The sequence below is a fragment of the Monodelphis domestica genome, chromosome 2, assembly GCF_027887165.1.
Source record: "Monodelphis domestica isolate mMonDom1 chromosome 2, mMonDom1.pri, whole genome shotgun sequence".
NCBI classification, from domain to species: Eukaryota; Metazoa; Chordata; class Mammalia; order Didelphimorphia; family Didelphidae; genus Monodelphis; species Monodelphis domestica.
The window spans coordinates 433,549,624-433,572,297 of NC_077228.1; the positions used below are offsets into that span (position 1 = coordinate 433,549,624).

At 33.6% G+C, this 22,674-nt stretch overlaps 1 pseudogene; it reads right to left on the reverse strand.

The window, feature by feature from the left end:
- Positions 1-13,236: 13,236 nt before the first annotated feature.
- Positions 13,237-18,621, reverse strand: LOC100032222 (mitochondrial import receptor subunit TOM20 homolog; annotated as a pseudogene).
- Between the last annotated feature and the right edge of the window lie 4,053 nt (positions 18,622-22,674).

The window sequence follows — 22,674 nt, forward strand, 5'->3', positions numbered from 1 at the left end:
ACACTTAAATTTAGTTTATATAATTATTTATCAATCAGTCCTTTCCAATGGTTTCTCTTAATCCTTTCCCATAAGGATCACAGCCATAATGTGAGGTTAACTCCCAAGATTTGGTAGTGCCTTTTTCTCTGATGTGTAGGCAGCTTAACCTTTTGACTACCTTAAATGATTTTGCAATTTTGAACACTGTCACATAAACTAATTTCTATTAAAGTGTTCAGTGATTATAATGGCTTATTCTGTCCCAGGAGGTATTTCTCAAATGGGGAATTTCTTAAGTCTAGTATTTGAGTCAAAGGAATTAATTTGTAACAAAGGAAATCTGCTTACTGGGAATAGTAAGTACAATCATATTTCAAAGAAGGTTGTATTCCTGGATCCCTAAAATTATATCACATATGAGACTGTTCATTTAACCAGTGCTAATTATCCCTACAATAAGAAAACATGCTAATATATGTATTTTAGTTATGTAACAGTGAAGAGAAAACTTCATTTGGAAAAAATGTAGTTCAGATTTTATTAGGGATATCAACTAAAATATACTGATTTCTATTTTGGAGTAGATAATAATCATGAATTGAATGGTCCGTGTAATTATCTTACTAATAATAAGAATGTGATCTAGCTTGGTAAAGAATAAGCAGCAATAAAAGCAGAAATCTCCAATTATCATTCAGTATGACAGCCATCCGTTCAGTGAACTTAGATATGATTCCATTTATAGGTCTTCCTTTGCAATATAGCAAATAGAGAAAGATTTTCACTTTAATTGGTGTTTTTCTTTATTATTTGTCCTGCTTCATATTTCTTAGATTGAAAAGCATTTTTTCATTCAGAAATAGAGCTTCTTCCTAATGGAGCATTAAATGGTATACTTATTTCTTGTTATCAGAATTCTAGTTAGTCTCAGTCAGTTATGAAAATATAGCTGCATGGGAGTCTGTGGTGTCAGTGTGTAAGTGAACCCTAAGGTGTTTTAATATTCTAGTATTGAGGAGCCTGCAGTACCTGAATGATCTTGTGGGTCTGTAGAAGATTATATTCTCCAGAGCTTTTCTTTCAGCTAACAGAAAAGCATGCACAAAAAATGAGGAGCATGCTCCTGAATCTTAACTACATTTGTACTTCCTTAAACAGTGACAAAGTCAAAAACTTATTTTAAAAAGAAAGACGTGAAACATTCTAGCTGAAGTTAAAAAATCATAAATATATATTTGCATGGAATTAAATGTGTTTTGTTTACCTCCATAAGGCAAAACTAGAACTAATGGTTAAAAGTTGAAGGGATGCAAATACTGGTGCAATTCAAGGAAAAACCTTTTAACAAAGTAATCCCTAAAATAGAATGGGATGCTTTAGGAGGCAGTGGATTCTCAGTATTAAAGGTCTTTAAAGAGAAGGCCAGATTAGTACTTGTTGGGAATATTGTAGAGTGGATTCTTACTAAGAACTGTTTTGGGTATATGAATTCTGATGCTCTCCAATTCTGAAATTTCTGTTAGATTCTGTGATTCTATGTCGACTTTAAAATTTATGTAGTGCCACCAATGCCCCATCTCCTAATACTTATCTTTTTTTTTTCACTCTAACAAGTCTAGATACTTGACTTATTGGTCTTCTCATATGGTTTATTGCTGACCTGTATATGTGTTTGCATTTGTGCTACCTAGTTTAGCCTGTGGAGAATATTTAGACTTTTTATCTCCTGTATTGCATACATTAAAAAAAAAAAAAACTTTTAGGTTCTGTAAGGTTTGTAATCATTCATTCATTCAACCAAACTAAAAGTACTTATTAACCATCTATATGCCAGGTACTGAGCAAATCATTGGGGAATGAATGTACAAAGAATAAAGCAATTCTTACTCCCAAGGAACTCTGTTTCTTCTGACAGCAACAAGTACAATTTTATATGCAGTAAAATTATAAAGTGAATAAATATAAACATATACAAAGAAGTGGAACTAAAGGCAGTTTGGGAGAAAGGAAAGTAGAAGTTGGGGATATGAAGAAGCGAAAAAGAGACATACATGGTGGCAAAAATAATCCATTAAAGGGGATGACTCCTATTGTAGAAGTCCAATATACCCAGAAATAGAATGATATAGTGAACAGAAAAGTGGTTAGAGTCAGGAAAACTTGAGTTAAAGCTAATTCTCTGAATTCATCTGATCCTAGTCTCCATGTCACTTAGTGTAGTCTATCTGTATAAATATATATTTTTACATATATATTTCTATATTTATACTTGTAAAACACAGTACTAGGCATCAAGGGAGAATATTTAATTACTCATTTCTGCCATCTAGTAAATACATAAGTAAATGAAATTAGTCTGGCATGACTTGTGTATAATGAAGTCCTGTTGCTTCATAATGATCACTGATTTACTCTCTAAATGCATACATACCACCTCTTTAGTAGAGAATTCTGAAATTTTTAAGGGAATAGAAGACATTCTTATCTTTTGCTTAAGGACACTACATGTTCCTTTAAAAAAATCAAGACAAGATTTGCTTTTGTAAAATTCTCCAAGTGTTTATTCTTCTATTCTTTGGTTTTTCAAAGATCATTGATTGTAGCTCAACAATGTTATCCTTAAGTCTCTCCATTTCCAAGGATGTATTCAACTGGACCTTATTGAGTTACTTATTTTTTTTTTTAAACCCTTACCTTCCGTCTTGGAGTCAAAGGGGGTCAAGTGACTTGCCCAGGGTCACACAGCTAGGAAGTGGCTGAGGCCAGATTGAACCTAGGACCTCCCGTCTCTAGGCCTGGCTCTCAATCCACTGAGTTACCCAGCTGCCCCCTATTGAGTTACTTATTAAGAAAAGTATTGTATTTTAACATTCCGAACATCTTTAGTTTCAAGGAACTGTTAATAGTTTTTCTAGCTTTCCCCATTCACTTTTCTAAAAAGGCTATGCCACTCACTTATCCTTAGTCTATTTGCCCTTCTTTCTTTTTTTCTATACAGATCTTTTAAAGAATCTGAGTTGGTAGATGATTATTTTTATATGACTTCTTCCCCCCACTTCACTGAAATAGTATTTTATTCACAAGGGTTTATAATCCTTTTTGAACTAACTTTCTGCCTAGCATTTTTTTAGGCCAAGGTAATTTACATGAAGTTTTGAAATCCATCAGATCATGCCAGGTTTATCTGTTATATAATACACTCTAAAATGCAAATTTATATTTATCATACCTGCATGCTCCAAATGTCTCTTTATGTTCATCTTGTTAAGTCTTAGTTTAGCAACTGTAACTCTTTTCTTCACTAACATTCTAATACCCAAATTCACAATTAGAAATGACCCTTAACAGTAAAAGAAATAGTTAAAAAACATTTCTCAGTCACCATGTTAGAATCAAGTATCTTATAACAAATTTTGCATATATACTTTGAAACTAATATACATTTTATAATTTTCTTTTTTGTCAATTATAGTCATATTCAAAATTAGGCAATAGAGTAGTTCATTCTCCATTTAAAATAATAATTTTAAAGAGAAATGTTGATTTTGCAAAATGGAAATCATAGATTAATAAAGAAGTGAAAGATATATTTTCATATAGTTTTATTGACTTACAATATAATTTAGTAATGAAGAGATACAAGGAACACACTCTATTTTATCTCCCACCATTATGCAAATAGAAAATTCACATATACTTAAAATGCATTTAATAAATATCTTTTTTTGGAAAAATATTATTTAATTAAATAATTTAGAATATTTTTCCATGGTTACAAGATTCATGTTCTTTCTCAGCCCTCTCCACATCCCCTTCCCATAGCTGCCACACAATTCCACTGGGTTTTACATATGTCATTGATCAAGACCAATTGCCATATTATTGAATATCTTTTGTTTTAATGTCATTTAAATCTCTCCCTTCTCCCCAACCCAAGAGTCAATCCCATGTAATAAAGAAAAATGCTTTTCAATAACATTCTCAAGGGAAAGAAGTTTTTAGATTGTATTGTTAGAAACTTTGACACTAATTCATTCCATAAAAGATGAGTTTTTACTGCTGTTGAAAGTGATTTCTCATACAAAAATAAAAAAAAACAGTGGAATCCGTTTTTTTTTTTTTGGTGTTTAATTGGTTTGGGAAGATAAGACAAACTATATTAAATGAATTAGCCATGTTAAAGCAGAGATTTCTATCTATAATTCAGTTTTATTTGATTCAATCTGGATTACATTTGAATCCATTCAATATTATGTCATATTAAAATGGATTTTACTATAGTTAATTTCTTTTAAAATATAGTTTTCAGTTTCTGTTTTTCAGTTCTAGCTCATTGAGAGCATTCTTTTGTCTTATAGGCTATACAGGACCAAGGAATTATCTCTATGGTTTTAAAAAGTGGGGAGAGGGAAGCATAGAGGAGATTTTGGAGAGGACATCAAATTCATCCAAATAGCAGGATCCAGTTTGGTGGCATCTGTTACCCAAACATTATTTATTTATTCATTCATTCATTCATTCATTTATTTATTTATTTATTTATTACAAATGAGAAAACTGAATCCCAGAAACATTTAGCGATTTTGTCACACTCACACAGCTAAGTAGCAGATCTGGGACCTGAATACAGGACCTTTTTACTTCAAATCCAGGCCTTTCTCCCTATACTTCCTCTTCAATAATTGCTTAAAACATCATAATGTCAAAGGTATACATACTCTTAGTTGTTAGTCTTAGTTGTTAGCAATATTTATGAGCTTGCCTATTCATTGGTTACCAATATATTAATACTTTTTTTAAGTTATATGGCTTACTTTCTCTTTAATATAGAACCTCAACACACACACACACACAAGCCAACTCACCTCATTCCCTTTTATCTATGATTTCAAGGACTTGGGAAGAAATATATTTTAGTGAAAACAGAGAAGACCTAGAATATGGAGACACTCCAGGAAACCAGCAGGAAATATAGAGTGAGGAAAGAAAGCAACAGCTAGTGGTAATATCTTTGGGTTTAGCAAAGAATTGTACATGGACTTATGCAACTGGAGATGTTTTATCAGCAGATAACAAGCAGCAGGAATGAGAAAGCATCAGAGAGCAGCACCTCAAACTATGTGTAGGAAATGATAGTGTGAGAGGAATCTAAGAGCAGTGGTGTCAAAATGAATTAGAAATTAGGACAGTAAGTTCTATATAAGGATCTCTGTAGGCCATACAGTTATATAGGAAACCACATATTAATATTAACTATTAATTTATTTGTATTTGTTTTGTTAAACATTTCCAAATTACATTCAATGTGTTTGGGCCAATACTTGGAAGTGTTCCAGGCTCCTGTGATCTATGTGCTGTGTACTTGACATTTCTAGTCTATACAACTGGAGATATGCATAGATTTTAGTAGAGTCTAGCACATTGGAGATATTGTTTGTTTTCCAATATTTTAATTTTGCTTTATAATATGGAATAGTAGAAACAATACTGACCCTAAAGTTAATTAGAAATCTGGGTTAAATTTTTGATGCTGACTTTATCTTTGTGATGCTGGGCAATTGAGTTTATGTCTCTGTATCTCATTTTTCATTTCATTTTTAAAATAATTTTTATAATAATCCTTGGATTACCTACCTCAAAAGGAAACATCAACACAACAGCAAAAGCTAATATATCTTTTTTCCCTGCTTAAAATCTTTCTACTCTTCAACTTATCTTCTGTATAACTGTCAAATTCATTTTCTAAAAACATAGTTCTGATTATATCTCTCCTTTTCAAGAAGATTTAATGGGTGTCTCTTAGAAGAATAAAATGCAAATTCTTTGACATTTAAAGCCTTTAAGATCTGGCTCAGAATTATTTTTCTAGACTGATTTCTCATTATTCTTTTTCCCACCCTTGTTGCCTTCCCAAACCTGTCTACTTTCTGTTCTCATTATCTTGCATTCCATTTCCTATGTACCTTTGCCCCATGCTTGAGGTTTGCTCTCTTCTTACTCTCTCACTTTAAGAATTCCTATTTCTTTTTAAGGCTTAAGTATTTGGTTTTAATGAAAGGAATAAATTCTTATGACTTGATTACTTCCCATTATCTAAGGAGAATCAACTGGAATATAATGATAATTTGATGGAATTAAAGGAATTAGTTCCATATTATTTGGCCTGGCAGCAGTCATTTTATACATTTAAAAAAAAATTCAATATGTGTTAGCTGAAGGGGAACTGTAGTATAATCTTTACATAATCTCTAACTAAATTTTAAAATTTTTCACAGACTTTGAGTATATGCTTTTGCCTCAATCTATACTTAGTTGAAATTATTCCATGCCAAATATAGACTCAAATTAATTATTTATGCTTTGCTTACTTTTAGTCATTTGTAAAAGGAAGAAATTGTACTAAAGAATTATGTCTGTTTCAGCTTTCAGGTCCCTTGAGGTCTTATACTTACATCAGTTGAATATTTGTAGGTGTCAGGAAACAAATGTCTTCATACCATGTAATTCTATGTGAAATTATCTTGGGTGGGCCTTGAAGAAATGATATTTCCTAGAGTTAATTATGTTTTTACTGGGATATTGGGAAATACTATAACTAAGGTTTGAAAGAAATGGATATTTACATTTTATAAATCCCACTGTGGTTGTTTCAAATGATCAGTTATTTCCTTAAGAACCTACATTTACAACAGATCCATTTCCCTTAGCAGATAGCCTTCTTTTCTCACTGAAAAGATCAAGGACATCATTTTTGAGCTTCTTCAGCTCATATCCTTCATATATGAAAACTTCTCTGTTAGGGAAGCTAGGTGGCTCAATGAATAGAGAGAGACTTAGGCCTGGGCATAGGATGTCTTGGGTTCAAATGTGAGATCATGCATCTCTTGACTATGTGACTCTGGAAAAGTCACAACCACAATTACCTAGCTTTTTCTGCTCTACTGCCTTGGAACTAATAATTAGTTTTGATTCCAAAACCAAGTAAGGATTTTAAACTGGTGACAACATTCCTTCCTCACTAGTCTTATAGCCTTTCTTGCCAAAAAAGAGATTACTCTTTTCAGTAGTATACTTGTGATCCTCTCCCATATCCTCCATCCACCATTTCTCTCCCATTCCTCCATTCACCATTTCTATTACTTTTTTATCTTGAATGTCTCACTGTTTGCTTCATTCTCTTCTGGAAACATACTCAGGGCTACCCATCTCCAAAAGGTTATCTCTTGATTTTACTCTTCTCTTGAGCTGTTATCTTTAAAATCACCCCTGACCCAATGCCAGATTTCTAGGATTACTGACAAATTTGCTGCTAATTTCCTTACCATCCATGCTTTAAGACTGTGAAAAATCTTGCTTTCCTCCTTTTCCCCTTTACTGAAACTTTCTTCAGGAATACCTCCTAACTGGCAAATTCAATGGTCATTTAAAAATCATTCCTTATCCTTCTTTACCATTTCTCAAAATCTCACATTATCGTCTTAACAATTTTTTGATTTCCAATTCTTTGCCTTCATGCCAATGTAATTTCCTGTGACATAGCTATTTGACTTTGGCTTTTTAAAATTAACTCAATATGCCTCACCCAAGGTAGTGATTAGTTGGCATTCTTCTCAAATTATTCCTTCTGGGTGTACATATTGTGATATTGCCAACCTTTGAGCAAGCTGCAACCTTCTCTTTGATAATTAGGGTTCAAAGAGTGCAAAAACCTGAGTTATTTATTTTTCTTATGCAGTGATACTTCACTGCTTTGGCCCTTTATTTTTGGCTTAGTGACCCTTTGCTTCACTCTTTCTGCAATGTGCCTTTTCTTGAATCATAGTCTAGTATATGAAATAGTAATAAAATATTAAAACATAGAAATCAGTATAATTATTTTGGGCCTTACTCCTCATAGGGAATGATAATGAATTTTCTTTTGGTTGTTTCCTGTCTGTGTCTTATTTATTCATACACACAATATATAGCACCTTGCAGTTTTCAATATATTGAGGTCTAAACTGATTGTGGTGGTGGGGATCCAAACTCTTCTTCACTGTCACAGAGGTAGATATTATTGTCTTTCCTGGTCTTTTTTCCCCTCTGGCATTCTCCTTGGTATTAGTGCCCATAGGGAATTGGGGGAAGAGAAAGATAATTGTACTCCCTTTCTCATGTGTAAATGAATGAGGAGAAAATCAAATACTTCCAAATTGCCAAGTAGAAAAAATAAGAAGGATTCATTGCATCTTTTAATCCTAAACACACTATATGTCATAGATGATGGCTTTGTGTCATATTCTATCCATGTAATCCCTCATCTGTACCTGTTGATCTATCTATATTTATTTATCTATATTTGTCTCTCTCTATATATATATTTATCTATAAACATAAATACTGAGAAAGGTCCTGAAATATATTCAGTGTTTTATATATTTATATGCATATATATCTTTTTGTAGTAGTATTAGAATAAAACTCAGTGTCTCAATGCAAAAAAATTAAAAAATTCATCTTTTATAATACTGAAATTTCTATATAGTGCTTGTTTATGTAAAAAATTAACATTGTTGAAATTTCTATTACATTTTATATTCTGAGTAACAATCTTATCCACAGATTGAATAAAGTAACAAACACAAGCATAATGATGGCAAAAATGTTTATTCCATTGGAGCAATGCTAAAATTGTCTGATAAAATAACTTTATTACACAACTAAAACTAGACTTGAACAATTGGAAGAACATTAACTGCTCATGGGTAGGACGAGCCAATATAATAAAAATGACCATCCTACCCAAACTCATCTATCTATTTAGTGCCATACCCATGGAACTTCCAAAAATTTTTTTTACTGATTTAGAAAAAACCATAACAAAGTTCATTTGGAAGAACAAAAGATCAAGGATATCCAGGGAAATAATGAAAAAAAATACAAAGGAAGGGGGTCTTGCAGTCCCAGATCTCAGACTATATTACAAAGCAGCGGTCATCAAAACAATTTGGTACTGGCTAAGAGACAGAAAGGAGGATCAGTGGAATAGACTGGGGGCAAGCAACCTCAGCAAGACAGTATATGACAAACCCAAAGATCCCAGCTTTTGGGACAAAAATCCACTATTTTATAAAAACTGCTGGGAAAATTGGAGGACAGTGTGGGAAAGATTAGGCTTAGATCAACACCTCACACCCTACACCAAGATAAATTCAAAATGGGTGAATGACTTGAACATAAAGAAGGAAACTATAAGAAAATTAGGCGAACACAGAATAGTATACATGTCAGACCTTTGGGAAGGGAAATACTTCAAAACCAAGCAAGAATTAGAAAGAGTTACAAAATGCAAAATAAATAATCTGGATTACATCAAATTAAAAAGTTTTTGTACAAACAAAACCAATGTAACCAAAATCAGAAGGGTAGCAACAAATTGGGAAACAATCTTCATAAAAACCTCTGTCAAAGGTTTAATTACTCAAATTTATAAAGAACTAAATCAATTGTACAAAAAATCAAGCCATTCTCCAATTGACAAATGGGCAAGGGACATGAACAGGCAGTTCTCAGCCAAAGAAATCAAAACTATTAATAAGCACATGAAAAAGTGCTCTACATCTCTTATAATCAGAGAGATGCAAATCAAAACAACTCTGAGGTATCACCTCACACCTAGCAGATTGGCTAACATGACAGCTATGGAAAGTAAAGAATGCTGGAGGGGATGTGGCAAAGTGGGGACATTAATTCATTGCTGGTGGAGTTGTGAATTGATCCAACCATTCTGGAGGGCAATTTGGAACTATGCCCAAAGGGCGATAAAAGAATATCTGCCCTTTGATCCAGCCATAGCACTGCTGGGCTTGTACCCCAAAGAGATAATGGACAAAAAGACTTGTACAAAAATATTCATAGCTGCGCTCTTTGTGGTGGCCAAAAATTGGAAAATGAGGGGATGCCCTTCAATTGGAGAATGGCTGAACAAACTGTGGTATATGTTGGTGATGGAATACTATTGTGCTCAAAGGAATAAAAAAGTGGAGGAATTCCATGGAGACGGGAACAACCTCCAGGAAGTGATGCAGAGTGAAAGGAGCAGAAGCAGGAAAACATTGTACACAGAGACGAATACACTGTGGTACAATCGAAGGTGATGGACTTCTCCATTAGTATCAATGCAATGTCCCTGAACAATCTGCAGGGATCTAAAAAAAATACTATCCACAAGCAGAGGATAAACTGTGGGAGTAAAAACACCGATGAAAAGCAACTGCTTGACTACAGGGTTGGAGGAGATAAGACTGAGGAGAGACTCTAAATGAACACTATAATGCAAATTCCAACAACAGGGAAATGGGTGTCAAGAACACATGTGATAACCAGTGGAATCATGCATCGGCTATGGGAGAGGGAAAGGCGGGGGCGGGGGGGGGGGAGGAAAAGAAAATTATTTTTGTTTCCAGTGAATAATGTATGAAAACGACCAAATAAAATAATGTTAAAAAAAATAACTTTATTACCTTTAGGTAAAGGCATGTTTCTAAAATGTTTCTGCTGGTTGACAACAATATTGAAATTAGAAAACAAGCACATCAAAAAACATTTATCCATAAAAAACATCTTTGAAAGCTCATGACTTTATACTTCCAAAGGTTTTATGCAAGAGTGTATATGCTAGTTCTTCTTTTAATGGGGGTAAATAGGTATTGGGGAAGGGGTACATTTTATTCACTTGAACATATTAGAGTCTGATATTACCGAATACATAAAATCCTTTAGGCAGGGAGCATGGACCTCTACAGATAACACATCTAAGAAAATTCAGAATATCATTCTCTAGTGTCAAGATCAGTTACTTTTCTGTTCAAGTTAACCAGATACTCAGTTTCTGTTGCCATATGTAACTTAATAGCATTAAATTTGTACCTGTCCCCAAAATACAATTATAAATTGCTAAAAATTTATTTTTTCATTCATCAACAATAAGCAAGAGATTAAGGAAAATATTCCCCTAGCTCACTGAAAATCTTCTCACAACAGGGGACCAATTTAACTTCTTTATATCATTTAGGACTAGAAATAGTAAATGCAAATGACTGTCTTTACTGAGCCTTGATGTTATAAGAACATAGATAATCCTTTACTTTCCTGTATCCAAGTTTATCCCATTCTTGCCTTCTTCTTTTCACTTGTGTGTGTCTAGATGACTTATAATATAGGATTATTGTTGCTATTGTTTTGTCTTGTTTTTGTCCAGGTCTCTGTGTTTATTAATGTAGGGAATTCCTGGCATAGAAACTCCCCAGCCAAAGATCAGCAATTGTTTCTGTAATTTAGAATTTATGTATGACTTTTCTTTTTTCTCTTCAGTGTTTAAAGGGTCAGCTCCACTTTACATATTCTATGATGCCCCATTTTGTCCAGTGAAGCTTGCATTTAAGTATTTCCTCATCTTAATTCTCAGTAGCAACCTTCTTTCCCTAATTTTTGGCAGCCTATTTTCACTGTTACTTCTTTAATGTACTCAGATTAGCAGGCTAGAGGAGCTCCATGAAAGCTTGATTCCCTTGATAGAGTGGACTCCTCTCCCCCCTCCCCCCCCTGTTTAGTCCCCAAATCATCACTGTAAGGTTCTCATTTCTTAAAGAATCATAAAACTAGAAATTATAGAAATCAAGATTTCAGTGCTACAAAAGAGAATGTATTTATGACTTTTTAAAAAAATTTATAAACAGATCGTAATAAGTTATGGGAGGAAGGGTGTCACTTTATAGTTAAAAAAGATAGGCAAGTGTTCAGTATGGAGTATCCTAATATGTATTAGGTACAAGCCTCCAGTTTTCAAACAGGTTTACCTATAGAAAAGAAGCCTGATCAGCCCAATCCTTCTCTGAAAAAGCCTTCATCTATGATGTCAAACACTGTTTCCTCAATATTCAAGAAGGCAAATGAACCAAAGATTTGGAGGTATAGTGGAAGAGAAATAAACTAAGATGATAGAGGTAAATGCAAGGAAGGAGTCAAGTGGCAAGTTAAACTTACTCTAAAATGAGTACAATATCAGGGTTGGAAGATATTTCACCTTAGAAATCGTCTAATCCAACCCACACCTAAAAAGGAAGTCCAAGATCGCAGAGTCTCCAATTTGAAGATCTGCAATGACTGGGAATTTGAAATATCCTGAGATAACCTATTTTGCTTTTGGATAGTCAATTGTCAGAAAATTTTTCTTCACAACTGATTTTTTTTTTTAAAAAGAAAAACTCAACAGGGTAAGAGGCCAAGAAAATCATTTTGGAATAAGCAATAATATGTGTGAGTGGTAAGACAGATTTGTATGGAAATATATAACTAAGTGGATTTGACAATGAGGAAAATAATCATTGGGCTGAAAAGGAGCTCAGAAATTATATAATACAAACCTCTTCTTTTACAGGGGTTCTGTGATTATGGAGTCTAAAAGAGTTTAAGTAATTTGTCCTATATCAATCATAGCTATCAATGGAAGAATAGAACTAGAAAACAAGTTTTCTGATTGTTTCCTAGTTCAGTGCTCTTTCCAATAACTGAATTGCAAGATAAATATCCAGGACTCATACGCTTATTTTAAATAAAATTTTAAAGTTCTTGTGTGTGTGTGTGTGTGTGTGTGTGTGTGTGTGTGCGTGTGTGTGTGTTTGTATGCAAGTGTGGTGGTTGATAGCTATTGCTCCATACACAAAAAATAAACTAGCTCCTAAATGTATCCATGATTATCTTAATGAATGGAACATATTTTATATCCAGTGACTACAAAGCCTGTTAGCTTTGTTAAATTAAAAAAAAGTTAGTTTTCTAACATACTGCAAAATGTACTAGGATAAGCCAAATTTACCCTTTAGCTCTATAACAGAGTGCAGAATTCTTTTTTATGTCTTAACTTTGTTTTTCAAAAATGAATACTAAGTATTTTAACATGTAGGAGTGTAATGTTATACATGCATTATAATTGCATATTTTAGTAAGTAATAAATGAAATTGATATTTATATTAGTGAAATATTAGAGTGTTTTTATAAAATGAAATTTGGGTTTTTTAAAAATCAAAACACATTTCTCTTAACACAAATAAAATCCAAGCAAACCTACCTACACAAAGTTAGAATCAGTTTTGATAGATTTCAAAGTCCATAGTCCATAACTATGCCCTTTTCCCCTGTGTTGCTGCTCATACTCTGGTCTAAGAATTATTTAAAATGTTTTAAATTAAGATTTTATTATGTTGACAGGTTTCTCATTTCACATCTTCTTGGGCTAAGTTCTGTACACTCACACTTCTCTGGCTAATTGTTGGCAGCTTAGTCAGAACACTGGTATAGGAGAGAGTTCCAGAAGCATCTGCAACACTGGTGGTGGGAGAGTCTGCTGTAAAACTTGCAGCAACTGTGACTTCCCATAGACAGCAATGGCATTTGTCAAGTGGACAACTTCCTTTTCATATTCACCATGGGCTACTAATTCCTCACCAAGTTCTATTTGTATAAGGAAGAACTTTCGAAGAGCTTTTACATCTTCAGGTAACTTGGAAAGCCCAGTTATCTCTTTAGTAAGTTGTTTCTTCATTTTCAGAGTCTGTTCTTACAATTGGGGTCACTCTGTCTCTTCTGGTCCAAGTAAATACAGTAGCAGATAGGTGGTGATGAAGCCACTTCTGCCCACCAGGTTTCTAGCTGCTGCTCATGATGAAAGTGGCAGTAGTGGTGCTGATCCTGGTGACCCCAAGCAAGAAGAGTCAGGCTAGCTCTGCTCCCTTCAAGGGCAGAGCCAGCCTCAAGGCCATCTCTTAGAGCAAAAAGGAGCCTATCTGCCACACCTAGGTGTTTCTGAAAAGTAGAAAAGATAGAAAAATGAATGAGAATTTCTCAAGTTCACATTCCTTCCTTTAGCAAAATATATGAAGTTCACTTTAACTTCTATATACATATATCATAAACATCATGAGGCTAATTAAAATTCCATTCACTGAAGTTATTATTCCAGTGGCAGAATTAAATACTACACAATACTTTATATGATACCTAGTTTAATATTGTACATAATGGGCAGATTATAAAACAGAACATTATAGAGATACTTCATTTATTTCCTAGATCACATGCATCTACATAATAATATATATTCATACAATTATGTCACAAGCAAGGAAAGGCAAAAGCAGAAAACAATGTATAAATGATAGACACATGTAGTAACACCACCTGAACACTATTAGTGTCTAAGCAAATATTCCTAATCTGGTCTGTAAAGAAAACAGAGAATATGCAAATATAATTGATATTTTTAATTGCTATATCTTAACACTTTAACCTCCTTACTGTCTAATTGAACACATTATTTGGAGCATTATCTCCATCAATGCATATTACAACCTATTTATATAGTCTCATTTTCTGTTATTCTTGTCCATCTTTAACAGAAAAGCCTCCAAAGATCTTTCCCCAGGGTTATGGAATCCTTTCTCTAGGTCAGCAGTTCTCAACTTTTAAAACATTTTTATGTTATGTGCTCCTTTGGTAGTAATAAAAATTCATAGTATTATAAATCAAGCCAAATATTGACAAACAGTTAAAAAGTTCATAGATTCCAAATTAAGAACTCCAGCATTCTGGAACATTTTACATTTTGTAGATACTAATGCTTGACTCCATTTTTACTTTTGTTATTTCTTTTCCTACCTGACAAAAATGCCTAATTTTCCTCTTAGATATTTCTTGGGTGATGTTCTTTGCTGTATTTCTGAAATAAATTCCATTATTGGAAATATGCCTCACCTTATGTAACCCTCCCATAAGCCTCACCACTGCCTTTTTTATTTATTTGGCTTATCCCAGGTAGCAGACCCCTTATACAAACTAAATCATTTGGCTGTCCAACTATGTGTCTAGATGATAGACATTTTTCTCTTTTGAGTGTCATCCTTGAAAAGGTCCATCTTTTTAGGACCTCATAAATTACAGGGAAACCTTTCATTTTAACTCTACAACATTTCCTTAACCCCTTTGGGGACTCCTCCTGTCTCCCTGTGTGGCTGCATATATCAAATAGTTTTATATAATTTTAAGATATGCACACTTTCATTGTCATATAGAGCAGGCTTAATAAATGCCCATTGATGGATGAGATATTTATTTTTGGAGGAAAACCTTTATGAATACCTTTCCCTAGTGATTCAAATTTGTTTTCTAATTAATCAATAAACCATGATTTTGCCTTAGTTACAACTTTCAATTAATTGTCATATGCTCTAGAAAAGTGTTTTTAATCCTGCCTGTTCCCTTTTCCTATTTCCATTAAATTCCTTCATATGTATGTAGAACATTTTCATTAATGTTTTGTCTGTGCGAGGGAGTAGATATGTGGTTTGATTGTTCTGGAGAATGTTCAGATGAGGAAACTGTCTACCAATTTAGTTTAGTCCCTTCTCTGTAACTAGTAGTGTGAGAGTACTGAGAAGTTAAGTGGTCATGCTTCATGCCACAAAGTCTGTGCTTTAAAGTGAGGACACAGGTCTTGTTTTTCAAGGTCAGCTCTGTATCCACTTTATCATCCTTGTTCTCAGAGATTTTATACAGATGAAAAAATAGATATGGATCAACAGCTACTGAAATCTGTTTCAAACACATTTTTTTGAATGATGATCATCTCTGCATCTTTGTTATCTTTCCCATTCTGACATAGTTTATGAAATGATTTATTAATGCTTCCAAGATTGTTTCATCCCCACTACCGATTTCCTGGGTATATACTTGGTTCAGATGCTTTTCCCAACTTTCTCCTTGTAAATATTATTTCTACCTCATCATTAGGGATAAGGTGTTAGAGTTCAAATACGACAGTTTAATTGTTACTGTTGATGAGAATTTATAGTTATAGACAATCAACAGGCACTTACCAGAACCCATAAGAACATTTCTACAATAAATTATTAGTAGTAGTTCAGCCTTTCCTATATAATGAACTAAGAAAATGTTGGCTAAGCTGATTCTCTATCTCAGGCCTAAAGGGAAATATTCTATTGCCTTCTGGAGTATCCTGAACCTGTACATTATTATTCTATTAATTGGGCATAAATGATGCCTTTGAGGTATCTTTTTGATAAGAAAAAAAGAAAAATGAAGCTGATTTCCCCTAGCATAGTCCAGGAAATATGCAAACTAAAACATAATATAGAATAAAAGACCTGAACTTATCAGATGGGTATTGTAAAACAATCCTCATATTCTTGCTAAAAATTCCATTGGTTCTTTTTGATTTTTCATGGGCATTCCCTGTTTCATCTTTAAGTAATGAAAGCTTCAAAGGTAAAATACTTTTTGCAGCTTTATTTCCCCTTCTGATGAAGGTGCTGAAACTAAAATCCTTATCATCTTTCTTGTATTGGATTCTTCAAGGCAAAATACAATAAAATCTACAGTGAGCTGTAAATAAAAGGCAATTTTCTGGGGAAAGTTATCTCTTTTAGAATTTTAATTCTTTCTTACTGATTTTCCTTTGATCTTATTCTTTAGTTTCCTTCCTTAGCCTTAAACTTGTTGAGGACTGGCTGCTTGTAAGTTTTTCTTCCTCTTAATTTTTGGGATAATCTTTTTCCTCTCACCACCATGCCCTACCCCAAGCCCCTAAAGATAATATCATCCCAAAGACAATATCCTTTCCACAACCAAAATTAGCTACATTGACTCTGTTTATGAAATTTTCCCCACCCTTTTTTAAGATATAATGGCATATTCATATTCTTACTTTTAATTATTGCAATTGTATTGATATATTTTTATATTATCTAACTTTTCTGATATAATCCTCTTACCCCATACTTAAAGAATCATCCCTTAAAACAAAGAATACAAAATAAAATGGAGAGGGAAATGTAGTTCATCACAACTAATCCAACATATCAACCAAGTTTTGTCCCTGTGCAAAAAAGAAAGAAGTCACATTCTTTTATTCTTTATAAAAATCAATTCTATTATTATAATTTCACAGCATTCAGTTTAGGTTTTATTTTATTTTTTATTTCTTTCCATTAGTACTGTTTCTGTGTTATTTACTATAAATAGAGCGCTGGTAATAGAGTCATGAACAACTGAGTTCAAATCCAACCTTAGATGATACTTCCTAGTTGTATACCTTGATGAAGCCATAACCTCTGACTGCTCTAGCTTCTTCACCTATAAAAGAACATAACAACAGCATCCAACTCACAGGGTTTTTTTTTTTTTTGTGAGTGTGGAGGAGGCATGTATGCAAGACAGAACACTGAGGACAGAAGAGCTGTCAATCAAAAGGAACATTTCATTTGGAATGTTCTTGGGAAAGACAGTTGGAGACAAGCCAGGCTGAACTGGGTTTAGAGGCTTCTGAACTGCATCCTTTTTGGCTTCTGGAGCTGGGGGGAGAGGCTGGTGAACTAAGTTTTTGGCTGCTTGTGGCTGATGGTGAAGACCCTGAAGCTTTTGCTGGCTGACTGATATTTACCTGGCTGTTTAAAAGAAAAAGAAGAAAGAAGACAAACAATTGTCCTCCTATCTCTCTGACTGTCCCTACTAGTGACTGATTGCCATTTCCCCCAAATCCTCCAAATCAAGGCTCCTTGTGAAGAATAGGGAAACCTATCCCTTTTACCTTATCCTCTACCCTTTTCCTGTCTTCCCCAAATAAACCCCTTACTTTAGAAATCAGGAGAAAAGAGTATTTCCTCTGAAATCTCATAGTTTACCCTGAATGACTTGAAGGTAAAGGGGGAGGGGAAGCTAAAGTCTTCAGAATAGGGGAGGAAATAGGGGAGGAGGGTAGGTAAAATCTTGATCTATTAGCAATCTAGTAACAATCTATAGACACTCTCAAGTATCTCTCTATTACATGAGGATCATATTAATGTCTGTAAAGTGCTTAGCACAATGCCCATTATATATAGTAAGCATTTAATAAATGTTAGCTATTATTGTTATTCTTTTTATTGACCTAAATGAATGCTTATTCCTTCTTCCTCCTTTGACATTGTCTTTATTTTTAAAAAAATTCTGCTTACTTCACTTTGCACCAGTTCATATAATATTCTCAGACATTTCTGTATTCCTCACTGTTACCATTTATTACAACACAGTGATATCCCTTTACATTTAATATTATATTTAAGACATTTACTAGTTAATGAGAAAATACTTGCTTCTAGTTCTTTGCTATTATAAAAATGGACCTAAAATAATTTTGATATATATTGCATTACTCTATTTGTCTTTGACCTCCTTCAGTAATTTGCCTAGCAGCTAGATCTTTGAGTCAAAAGGCGTTTTAGTAACAACATATTTCCAAATTCTTCACCAGAATGATTGGATCAATCTTTAGCTTCACCAACAATGTGATAATAATATTTCTGTTTTCCCCCCATGTATATTAATATCATTCAAGTTTCCTTGGAAGACAGAGCAATAGAAATAACTGCTTAATGACCCTTTAATAATCATTTGCAATGAATAAAATAGCAGGATATGTACTCAACAAAAGTATTAACCTTCCTAATAGACAAAATCCAGGCCAAAGAGGGATTCATTATAGATGGTGGGATCCCGCGGATATCACTGTTCAAAGATGGCTTTAGATTGATAATATCAAACTGCATATTACACAAAAATTCAAGGGTGTTTGGTCTGTAAATCTACATAAGAAAGACCAAACAGATGATATCTGTCATGTCACTGTCAATATGAATCTAATCGATATAGTGTAGACCAGTGATGGTGAATCTTTTAGAGACTGAGTGCCCAAACAGCAACCCTCATGCTGTATATGAACCCCCTGTCCCTGCCTTACCCCAGATGGGGGAGGTGAGAAAGCATTCTCATTTGGCTGCTGGGCAGAGGGGTGAGTGATGTGAGAAATGTTCTCCGGCATGTGGAGAGAGGGAAGAGAGTAGCCCTCTCTTGCGTTCATGCCATAGGTTTGCCAACATGGGTATAGACCATTTCTAATAGTATGTATATCCCAAATAGATAACACAAATATGTAATCAATTGAGTCCATAAGTAGAAAGTAGGAAAAGAGAGATATAGATTGCCTTAATAAAAACCCACTTAGCTCACTTTCTGACAAAACCTCACTTAACCCACTTTATGACTCCAAGATTCCCATAACTACAAAATCCCATCTTTTCAATACAAACTTTGTACTGAGAGTTCTTTAAAGTACTGGGATCTGAACCATTATTGCCTCTGAAAAAACGAAGATGATTATCACACACAGCACATTGGCAAGGCATATACTTATTCATCATTATCACCACTGGCAGCAACATTTATGAAGTCTTTACTATGTGCCAAGTCCTGGAGATACAAAAAAAGGCAAAACTATGTTTCTTCTTCTAGAACTATTTGTGCACATCCTTTAGAGAGTGATTTTTGGGCTTCTGTATATACTTGAGTTAGTTCCCTGTTTATCATGGATAGCAGACAGTTTACAATCAAAGATATTTGAATCAAAGATTTTTTTTTTTTTACCGAATCAGTTGCTTCTCTTTTTCCTAGTGATATTGATTTTATTCATGTAAAGTTTTTAATTTCATGTAATCAAAATTATTTATTTTTAATCATGATTAACTCTTCTTTGTTTAATTAAGAATTCCCACCATATCTCCAGGCAATAACTGTGAAATTTTCTTATTTTTTTCTTCTAATTTTTTTGGTTGAAATCTTTAACACTAGAAGGGCCAGATATATTAATTAATGCAAAAATTTGCTTGGCTCTTTATGATATTAATAAATTATAGCCCTCCTATTTTAATCTCCATTTTAAGTTTATTAAAATCTATAATTTTAATTTTATAAGATCATAAAATTAGATATAAAAGGAACCATTGAAGCTATCTAGCCCATTCCTCATGTTTCATCGAAAAGACAAGGTCCAGAGAAATTAAGTGATTTGTATAATAACAGAGTTAAGATTTGAACTTAGGTTCTGTGGTTCCAAAATCAGCTTTTTTATTCTATCCCATGTTTTACATTATGGTAAATCAATGTTTCTCTTCCAATTAATTTATATTCTCAAATTATGGAACATTGGATTCTCAAATTCAGGTTTTCTGATTATCCCTTAAATAGTTTGTTCCACTGTTCTACTTTTCTATTTTACAACCAGTAGCTAGTAATTCTGAGGATGGCTACCTAGTATAATTTCAAGCCTTTCCTCATTTATATTTTTCCCTATTATTTCCCTTGAGGTTCTAGACCTGGAATTCTTGGAGATTTGAGACTGCAGTCTTATAATATTCTAACACAAGATCTCAGTGCCTCTTTCAGGGATAGTTAACTTTATTATTTACAATGATAGAGGAAAATAGCAGAAAGGATAATAAAAATCAGAGGATAATCTACCATCTTTTATATTTGATTTCACAAGTCATTTTTTGTTCTTAAAAGTGAAAAAGTTCAAACCAAGAAATGAAGTCCCATTGCAAAGACTGAAATGGGAGATAAAAGGATCTCTCCTCCCACCCCCAAGTTCCCTGTCTTCCATTTCTGCCTGCTTCCTATTTCATTCACATTTAGCATAGAACATTTACTTCTTGGTCTACAGTAGGACTTGAGTATAGTTGCTTCTATTTTAAGATTTTAAGGTTCCTGTTTAGTTCAGACTTTTGAGGCCCAGCATACTAGCACTGTGATTGGTACATCATAGGAACCTTTGAAGTGCTTGTCGATTCACTGGTGATGTAGGGGAATTAAAGGAGGAAGCTTCATTACTAAAATGTTAAAAGACCTTTTGAAGAGCGTATGAAAAGTCAGAGGAAAAGACCAATGATTTCTCATTTCTGAAAACTTTTTGGTCATGGAAGGAACCCTGAGTTTGGAGCTAGAGAACCTGCTTTGAATCCCTGACTCTCCTACCAAATGAAAGAAAAAAGTAATTTCCTATCTGGGAATATGTAATTCACCATCATTCTGACCCACAGCTGCATAACTTCTACTCTTAAGACCTGCTTAATGCCACATTGCAGTTATTAATGGTCTTTGAAGTGGAGGAAAAAGTAGTTAATGATTTGCATGTCTTTTACAAATGTTATAACTGCTATTCATTTAATCAAAATTTCACCCTCCAAATCACATTATACATCCCCCCCAAACATTCTTTTTTTTAAAAATAGGGATTCAATTCACTTTCTTTTTCTTCCTCACAATTCTTGGTCTAGGCTAGTAGAGGCATCAGAATGCCCTCTGACCAGGTACACTAAGTAGAAACTGCTTTTTAAAAGGGAAAATAATACTTCTTAATATTTATTAAGTTAACAAATGTTCTAGGTATCTGGGGTTATCTAGATAAAAATAAAACACAACCTTAATCAGATATTAGAGACAGGAGGGACCTTATATGATATCATTTAGTTAAGCTATTTCATTTTGTATATTATGTGTGTGACTTACCGAAGGTTAAACACGAAGATCTATAGACTCCCATATCACTATCCTTTCAGGACCTTTCAGAAATCTCAACTTTTGATTCACCCAACTCAAGTACAGAGTGGTTTGTCAGAAGAAGATGGAAATATAGTCTGGGGTAGGAGGCTGACTATATATAGTGGGCTATGTTTTAAATTTTTCTTTCTTTGACTAATTCATCATTCAGAACAGCATAGCCCCATAGCCATGGCTCCACAGCTAGGTATAGTAAAACACCCAGGTAATGTGCATTTATAATAGTGTAATAGTACTTAATCATATATTATAATATAAATAGGTGTGTAATAGTTAATAATTAGTGGCTGCAATCACAGTTTTCTCACTACTCTGCCTTATTTCTCTCTCTCCTATTGCTCCTCCCCACCTAAAATTCTACTAGGGCTACAAATACTCGCTAATCTTTTGTTTTCTTCAATTTACAGTCATCTGAATGTATTACTTTCACTTTGAATTCATATGAAGGTCATTCATCCCATTCATCATCCCTCCCACTCTCTCATCATAACATAAATATCATAAAAAGATTTGATGTAGTCAAACCAACATTTTTAGCATGTACTATATATAACATACTTTGCTATGTACTTTGGATGGTATAAAGATGTTTTTGCTTTGTCTTGATATCCTTAGTCCCAAGCACAGTGCTATACTCATAGTAGACACTTAATAAATACATGTTAAATTGAAAAAGACAGTCTCTATACCAAAGAAATCTAATATTTCTTTGATTCTTTTCATTGGATTTGAATATTTATAGTTAGTATTGAGATAATTATGACTACTGAGGATCCTTTAAAAGTGTAATATGTAGAAAAAGTGGATAGAATGTCTAAGTGGGTCCTATTTAAACCAATTTTGCTTTTTAGATGGAAGAAATTAAAGGAAAGTTGTTGGGTACATTGTAATTACTTTATTTGCTCCATCCTACAATGCAATCAAGCTGAGACATGATGGCTTATTGGTGTTGAATTAATGAGAGAAGCAAGAATTTAAAAGTCCTTATATATAGTGCAAAAGTATCAAAATGACAGTTAAATCCAGTCTTGAGAAGAACATATTGATATTCACAGTGTTAAAGAGATATTTAGACTTTTTGTAAACATCTTCAGAAGGCAGACTGAAAGCTGCACAAGCAATTTCAGTGAAGAGACTGCTATAATTTGGCTGGGTCTCTTTCACAGGGGCTCATTATTGTCAACTCTGCCTTCTTTTTCAGCAAGCTG